The sequence below is a fragment of the Tenrec ecaudatus genome, chromosome 5 (genome assembly GCF_050624435.1).
Source record: "Tenrec ecaudatus isolate mTenEca1 chromosome 5, mTenEca1.hap1, whole genome shotgun sequence".
Taxonomy (NCBI): Eukaryota; Metazoa; Chordata; class Mammalia; order Afrosoricida; family Tenrecidae; genus Tenrec; species Tenrec ecaudatus.
The window spans coordinates 138,939,962-138,948,118 of NC_134534.1; the positions used below are offsets into that span (position 1 = coordinate 138,939,962).

At 47.0% G+C, this 8,157-nt stretch overlaps 1 long non-coding RNA gene across 1 annotated transcript; it reads right to left on the minus strand.

Annotated features, from left to right (window-relative positions):
* Nucleotides 1-2,526: 2,526 nt before the first annotated feature.
* Nucleotides 2,527-5,381, minus strand: LOC142448955 (uncharacterized). Its single transcript, XR_012784541.1, has 3 exons — nucleotides 5,052-5,381; nucleotides 3,268-3,344; nucleotides 2,527-2,840 (listed from the first exon to the last, which is right to left on the minus strand). It is a non-coding gene; the product is annotated as an uncharacterized LOC142448955 (long non-coding RNA).
* Between the last annotated feature and the right edge of the window lie 2,776 nt (nucleotides 5,382-8,157).

The window sequence follows — 8,157 nt, forward strand, 5'->3', positions numbered from 1 at the left end:
CTGACCTCACTGCATGCGAGGTTTGTTTTTTGTTTTTTGTTTCTGAGAATGCAGAGGGACATGAAAGAGCAGCGATTTGAGGACATAGAAAAGGTAAAGAAAAAAACGAGGGAGGGGCTGTCAGCTGTGCAAACAGTTAAGTTTGAAAAATGTTTCAAACAAGAATGGAATCGCAGATTTGACAAATGCATTAAGTGTAATGGAGAGTACTTTGAAGGTGATAAAATTGTTTTATAAAAAAAATTAAATACATAGCTTTGAGAAAAATTCCATTTGGCGGGGGCTACCCCCTCATTTATAATATAAGTGTCCACATGGCATGGTGAAGGTAGCATGGAGCTGCTAACTGACAGGTCGGTGGTTTGAACCCACGAGGAACTCCATGGAAGAAAGATGGGGCCGGTCTTCTGTAAAGATGGCAGCCTTCGAAGCCCCCCGAGGGCGGTTACTACGTGACGTTCTCGTGAGTCCGAATCAAGTCAGGGGAGCCTGCCCTGTGTTGTCGCTCGGTGCCATTGGGTCGGCTCCAGTTCATCAGGAGCCTCTGGACAACAAAAGGAAGCCTTGCCTGGTCTGGCGCCGTCCCGGTTGTTACGTTTAAGCCCATTGTTGCAGGGACCTCGACAATCCACCTTATCGCGGCTCTTCCTGTCCCTCGCTGACCCTCCACCAAGCACAGCGTCTTTCTCTAGAGGCTGCTCTGGCCTGATAATATGTGCGAGATGATCTTGTGATCACCGTGACCTTGCTTCTGAGGAGCATTCTGACTGGACTTTCTCCAAGATAGATCTGTTTTGCTATTTCGTGACTTAGGGGCTTTTATCTTTACTTAAACCTCCACTCTAGTTTCTGCTGTTTGGGGCGGTTTCTTTTTTGTTGTTGTTCTTTTTAGAAAATTGAAAAAGCAAGTCTTCGTTAGTTCCTTTCCATCTTGATCCTGAAGGCATTCAAAATGATAAACTTCTCCTCTTAGGACAAGCTGCCCTGTGTCTCCTGGTGCTGTTAGTCTGTCTGCTCTTGTTTGTTGCTGTACACACGCGAGGGGGCTTAGAATGACAGACATTTATCTACAGGAGCAGAGAGCCTCATCTTTCTCCCAAGGAGTGGCTGGCAGTTTCAAACTACTGACCTCAAGGGTAGCAGCCCGACACACAACCACTCTGTCACTGGAGAGCCTAATTCTCAAGGCCAGGAGTCAAAGGCAAGGTGTCAGCAGGGCCACGGTCTATCTCAAGGTTCTAAGTGAGAATAATTCCTTGTTTCTTCAGCTCCTAGAAGTTACCCAAAATCCGTAACATCGTTTGGTTTGCAACTGTGTGTCTCCCATCTCAACCTCTGTCTCTTTACACAGTCAGCCTCGGGGGTGGGGGTGGGGGTGGGGTTGTGTGTGTGTGTGTGTGTGTGTGTTCATAGTGTTCTCCTTTCTGTGTATCTAGGTCCAAATTTCCCAAGTCTTATAAGGATACCAAGCATTGGCTTAGGACTCAACAAAATCTAATATGACCTCATTTTACCTTTCTAACATCTGCAAAGACTCTGCTTCTATGGTGGTTAAATAATTCCATGTCATCCTCAAGATATATAAAAGTATAGAAGTGGTATTCAACCTGTCAATCAGGTCACAGCCTGATGGCGCCTCCTTGTGGGCGTGGCCTTCTCCTGAGGAGGGCCCTGGGACCCTCCCCTTCCCTCTGCTTCACCTTCTGCTGGCTGACCCTGGCTCCTTCCAGAGCCCTGGATGTCAGCACCACAATTTGCTGCACGGGACTGTGCACCCACCGGCCTGGGGTCTTCCTGCATTCTGCTCCTTGCGTGTGACTGCGTGAGTCTGAAGAGGGACGTAGGGACTAACAGACTTGAGTTGGGTGTTTTCTTGATATATAATTAATTACTCCTTGAACTAAACCTCTTTCTTGCACATATATAAATGTCACTGAATTTGTTTCTCTAGTCAACCTGGCTTAACATAGTTTCCAAATGAGTTCACATTCACAGGAACCAAGGATCAGAACTTCAAAATAACTTTGTGTGTGTGTGTGTGTGTGTGTGTGTGTGTACACGATGACGACAACACAGTTCAACCCACAAAAGTGGCAGATTCTTTGGCTTTTCTCTTTGATCCAAAGTTGCTCTCCACCTCTTTGGACTGTCATTGTTGTTCAGTGTTGCTGAGACACTTCAGACTCCTAGCTCCCCAGTGGGAATGAAACACCCCGGTCCTGCACCATCCTGACAGGTATTGATGGTTGAGCCCATTGATGCAGCCACTGTGCCAATCCATCGTGTCAGGTGTCTGTCTCTTTTTCACTGCCCCTCTACTTTACTGAGCGGGGTGGCCTTTATTATGGATTGGAGCCTTATGGCCATACTTCTTCCAAGACGGGTCTGTTGGTTCTTTGGGCAGTCCATGGTACTTTTAAATCTTCTTTGCCAGCACCGTAACTCAAAGGCATCGATTCTTCTTCTTGATTATAAAGCGGGAAATGGTAGTTTGTAAAGGAAAAAGAAAATCTCAAAATGCTTTTCAAGGTTTTATTTACAGGCTAGATTGGGCCAGTTTGTCTGGGGAAACAAATCCAGTGATAGCTATGTACAAGGAAGAACTTTATATTGAGCAGTTTCATATCAAGAAGGAACCCCAGCCCAGTCCGCAAGTCCCATGCGAGTCCGCAAGTCCCCCTTCAGACTCATGTAGCCACAGCTGGTGATGCAGAATGGTGAGCCGAGAAGCAGGAAGCTCACCGCCAGAGGGCACAGGGATGGTAGAAACGCGGCAGGACGCTGGCAGCTCTCCGTGTTGGGCAGCCCCCATGGGGCGATTTTTCGAGGTGGACAGAGTTCTGGCAAAGAAGCAGAGGGAGAACACTTCCCAGAGTTCCTCACTTTAATACAAAAGCCATACCCGCAAGGAGGTGTCATCAAGCACACACCTAATTGACAAGCTTAACTCCGCCCCTGGCCAGGAAGGTCTACTTCACATCAAGCCATCCAGCTCCCACATGGAGGTGTCCCTTCTCTGTGATCCCGTTCTATCAACATCCCTGGGCATTTTCAAGTGATACATATTCTCTATGCAATGCACGTAACATTCTGTCAGTACCACGGACATGACGGGTACTGATTATGGTTTCAGTCTGAGATCTCAAGAGGAGCAAAACCAGTGACGTGTATATAGTTATATAGACAGAGACGATTACTTCAAGGAGATAGCATCTGCAACTGTGAGAACATGGCTAACAACACTGCAGGGCTTAGCAAGCTCCGAACCTGTGGGGCAGGTAGCAAGCTGGGTGCTTCTGCAGACTCAAGGCTTCTACTGGTTCAGTGGCTGGAGAGTTTAGAATCTGTAGATCAGACAGAGCAGAAGCTGAAGGCTTCTTGTATTCTAAGAAGCAGAGAGGTCTAGTGATGACAAGAATATAGGATCTAAAGCAGCAGTTCTCAACCTGTGGGTCGCGACCCCCTTGAGGGTCGAACAACCCTTTCCAGGGATCGCCTAAGACCATTGGAAAACACATAAATATTTCAAAATATATAATTGCATATTATTTTGTGATTAATCACTATGCTTTAGTTATGTTCAATTTGTAACAATGACAATACATCCTGCCTATCAGATACTTACATTATGATTCATAACAGTAGCAAAATTACAGTTATGAAGTAGCAACGAAAATAATTTTATGGTTGGGGGAGTCACCCCAATATGAGGAACCGTATGAAAGGGTCGCGGCATGAGGAAGGTTGCGAACCACTGCTCTAAATAGAAGGAGCATTACCAGAGCACCCATTTATATGCTGGAAGCAGGCCACACCCTCAAGGAAATTCCCCTTTCATCTGATTGGCTGCTCACATCGGATTCTGTAAGGTAGATGTCTACCACGCCTAGCCAAATGGGCACACAGCAGTAACCATAACAACTATTTGGTTGTGTTTTGTTTTTTGATCGCTCTATTTCTTGCTGATTTCTTTCTGTTAGATATGAGTTTAAAGGTATCTGTAAGTTCCTGATGGCAATAGTAAGTGCATCAATTTCTCGTGTTTGATTTATGCATTTAACATCTGGGATTTGCGTGATTCTGTGTCTATCGTATCCTTTTAATAAATGTCAGCTTTATTGTTACAACATGGCCTTCTAGAGCCTAGTGCGGGGCATTGACCTCTCCTGCTCATTTTCCTCCATCCCAAAGGCTCTCTTCCGGCTTGTTGGTGGCTTGATTATTATTATTTCCTTGGAAAAGGGTATGAGGGTGTTATAGTCTCTATTTGCCTATCTTCAAATACCTGTATTTAAACCTGACCATTGGGCGAGGGGCGGGGAAGTCTCACCATAGACACTTTCATAGATGTTGTTGTCGCTGTTAGCTGCCACTGAGCAGACCTCTGGGTCATGTGACCCCGTGCACAATAGCATGAGATTCTGCACCATCGCATGCCCAGCCATGGAGCAGGCCATTGGGACTTACAGGGCTCTTCCTGGCAGATATTTGGAAGTAGATTTCCAGGCCTTTCTTCTTTAGTCCAGAAGTGCCCATGGAACCTGTTCAGCAGCATACCAACACACAGGCCTGCGATGGCTACACGGCAGGCGCATCGACCAGGAATTGAACTCTGGTCTCCTGTGTGGAAGGTAAGCACTCTCCCACCAACACCAGGGACCCTCTCTCTCTCCGTAGTGTAGCTCCATCTTTGGACAACGCTGATGAGGTTGTCTCTGAGTGTAGAGGTGGGCACAGAGTCAGCCGCGTCGCCACTGTGCCTGTTCCAGGAAACCTCGTCCACAGTGGATTCTCCGAAATGTCCGTTTTTCTGACAACAATCACCTGCATCCCACACTCTAGCACCAGCCGTTCTTTTATCTTCATCTAACAACATACCAAGTCTCGGACCCAGATATTGCCCAGCCCACTGAATTCCTCCATCAGACCTTCCACCGGTGGAAACCCTTGCTTGAGCCCCACTGCCCTTTGACACCAGCTGGGGACTCTCACGAGAATCAGTGAGATGGGCAATATTTGCGGAGGCAAACCCCCCCTAAAAGCAAACTCACTGTCATGAGGTCCATTCTGACTCAGCAATCCTAGAGGCCAGAGTGGGGCTGCTCCCGAGGGTGGCCTTGAAGTGCTGACCTTGTGGGTAGTAGGCCAACACACAACCGTCGTCGTCCTAGTGTAGAGAGACAAAGGGCATTGCTTTCAGGCCCCTGTACTCCCAGAAAACCCCTCCTCCATCGGTCAGGGCAGAATTCTTTAGGCAATTTTTCTACATATTTTCTTTAGAGAGAGAGAGTTCAAACGTAGGGATGTGTCAGTGACAACGAAGTGGTTATCCACAAACTACAGCATCTTTCAAACAGATTAGGCGTTAAATTATTTTTCTCTGAAATAAGGCTGAATGCGCAGAGTCTGTGTTCTCCAAAAGAATTTTTTTCCCCCTAAAAAAGAACGAGGCATTCCAAAAATGCCAGACATTTGGCTTGTACATGCTCTTGGAAGTCTGTCCACCAACTTGCTTCTGAAGAGGGGGAAGCTAGGGCTCTTCCGGGCACAGTGTGAGGTCCAGAGCGTTGGGGTCCACCCCAGGACAGGATTCCAGAGAGGCCGTCTGATGAGAGAGCAGAATCCCCAAGTCCCCCTGGCTTGCTGTTGCAAGGCCTGTGCTCACAGAGAAGAAAGGAAGGCAGGCTTGCACAGACTGTGAGAGAAAAGCAGTAGAGACCACCCAAGCATGCCTCTCCTTCTTGGTCTCCTCTCTCATTCATCAGGAGGACACAGCAAGTGTGCACAGCTCGGGGGCTCAGGGCCAATAGGGAGAGGTCCCTTGTTTCTGCTTTATTTAAAACATTAAAAAGGAGGCGTGGTAGTTGGGTGTTGAAAAGGGGCCCGAGGGAAAAATTAGCGCAGTTGGGTTGGAATTGTGGTGGACCATGGAGTTTAAGGAGGCCTCGCGGTGCAGTCGTTAAGCAGCTACCTACTGCTTGCAAGGTAGACAGCGCAAATCCACCAAGGGCTTCACAGAAACAAAGAGTGAGCCAACTGCTCCCATCAGGGTGGCGGTTCTGCTCTGTCCTGGAGAGTGGCTCAGAGTCCGAATCCACATGATGGTATACGCAGCAACAAGAAAAGGGGCCAGGCTGGAAAGATGAATTTGTAATCGAATGTTTAATTCTGTAGGGAAGTCATACCTGGATCAGAACAAGGGGAAGGTCTCCATTGGAGCTGTGGTTCCGGCAGCTTCTTCTGACCCTGGCGTGTGGAATGGATCTTGTTTGGGAGATGGGTAGTGCAGTTTGCTGGCCAGGAAAGCTTGGAGCTGTCACAGAATGGGAGAAGAGGTGGAGGAGGCAGGTATGAACTACACAAGAGGCAGCCACCACGGGACCTGGCAAAATCACCTCAGGTTAATTTGGGGGTTAATTGATTTTTATACTATACACTTTAAGTGAGGTTTAAAATGTAGGCTTCTATGAAAAAAAAAGTCACAACAGTTATTTAAATTATCAACAGACAAAAGGAAGATCAGGTCCACATGTCATATCTTTTTAGAGGGGGGATAAACCCTCAAATCAGACAAGAAAAGTGTTTCTATTGTGTCTTCGATTTCAGACACTTCCTAGGGAGGAAAGGTAATTAGAAAGAGGAGCGGTCCACTGTCTGGAATGACCTGAAGGGAGGAACTCCAGGGAGGGGGAGCAGGGGACTCCTGTGGAGGTGCCCTACTCACAAAGGACGAAGGACGGTGCTGTGGTCAGGCCTTGGCAACAGGAAGGAGGGGGTCATGAAAGCCCGCCTCCAGATTCAGACTCCTTGAGTACAAATCCTACTGTCACCTGCTAGCTGTGTGGTCTTGGTCATGTTACTCAACCTCTCTGAGCCTCTGTGTCCCTGGCTGTAATATGAATAGGGTTGTATACAGATGAAATGATTGAACACAAAGAGAAAACTTAGAAAGCACATAGCCCTCTGCTGTGGAGTCCACTCCTAGTGACCCGGGGAGACAAATTGGCGCTGGCCTGCAGAATCTCCAACATCCTCTCAAGAGTAGATTGCCACACCTTTTGCTCGAGAGTACCTGTCCCCAACGGAGCACTTCATCTCTGCCGCAAAGCACATAGAACATGCATGTGAGAGTTTGGGGCCATCATGACTAGTATTACTACTACTGGGCTAATTCAAAAGAGAATCATAATAAAAGTTGTCCTTTACATGTAAACATAGTGATTTCCCAAGCCAATGAAAATCGTGAAATCACCAAGTCTTAGGTGTGTCACCAGCTCAGATGTCGGCTTTCACTGGTTTGGCCTCCCTGATCATCTCTAACTATTAGCCATTTGTTGAGTGTTCTTTGAAAACTCCTAATGGGTTATCACCCTAACTCTGTTTTTTAATGCGTAATCTTTGAGTTTCTCAAGTGGACTTTTAGATGTTTGTGTGGATTGGGGTGGGGGTGGGCACGTCTTCTTATTTTTACCCCTTGACGTGCCAGAGGAGTTGAGAACAGGATAGGTGTTGAATCAGTGCTTGGTTGATTCAATGAAGGAAATAACTGTATTTTTCAAAGATGATCCTCAACCTGCGGATCTGTACAGATCTTTAAAGAATCTGTTGCTGCATATAACTAATTCAGGCTCATGGTTTCAAAGGACATATCCAGCCTTTAAGCTAGTAGAGGGTGTCCCCCAATGATTTTTCACCAGTGAAATGTACATGGTGCCCAGATTCACTGTTTTAACGGAAGTACCAAGCTTGCTTCCCTTTGCTAAGGCAGACTCGGTAGACACTGCTGCCCTCTGCTGGCCATTCTTCACCAGGAATTTTTAAGGAGAAACCCATGGTCATGGAGTTGTGTTTGTGTGTCAGAGCACAGCTAGACTATATAGGATTCCCCAGGCTGTGAATCATTACAGGATAAGGAGCCTCATCTTTCTCCCTCAGAGAAGCCAAGGAATTTGAACCATGAACCTAGTTATTAGCATTCCAACACTTACCAGTGAATGACTCTCTAATTGCCATCTAGTTGATGCCAACTCATAATGACCCTACAGGACAGGGTAGAGCTGCCTCAGTGGGTTTCCAAGACTGTAACTCTTTATGAGACTAGAAAGCCTCATTTGTCTCCTGTGAAGCGGCTGGTGGTTTCGAACAGATAACCAGCCA